Here is a 502-nt window from a genome sequence, read left to right as displayed (position 1 = left end):
TATATATATATATATATATGTATATATATATGGATAGATAGATAGATAGATATAGTTTTACATGTACATGCACACACAAGGAAATAAACCAAGGAATCCAAAGAAACAGAAAAATAAAAACAAGTTGATGAGTTACTATTATTTGTCAAATTAGTTCATCAGAAGGATTTCTGACTAGTTTTTGGCCCTGAGCGCTGTCTAGAACAATAAATAATGGCTACAACGTCATTGGTTGTTAGATAGAAGCAAACAAGCCACCAAAAACAACACACACCGACTAATACCAGCAACACCGCCATACAAACAATCAGCTACACTGACAACCATCAAATTGAACAAACATCAAAACCAGACATTATTAGTAAACAATCTTGATGACAATGACGAAAATGGGGCTGGTACTGATGATGATAATGATGATGATGATGAAGATAATGATGGTGATTGTGGAGGTTGTGGTAGTTGCGGTGGTGGCGGAGGTGGTGGTGGTGGTGGTGGTGGT

The sequence above is a fragment of the Octopus bimaculoides genome, chromosome 4, assembly GCF_001194135.2.
Source record: "Octopus bimaculoides isolate UCB-OBI-ISO-001 chromosome 4, ASM119413v2, whole genome shotgun sequence".
NCBI lineage: Eukaryota > Metazoa > Mollusca > Cephalopoda > Octopoda > Octopodidae > Octopus > Octopus bimaculoides.
Note: the sequence above shows the minus strand (reverse complement) of the source record.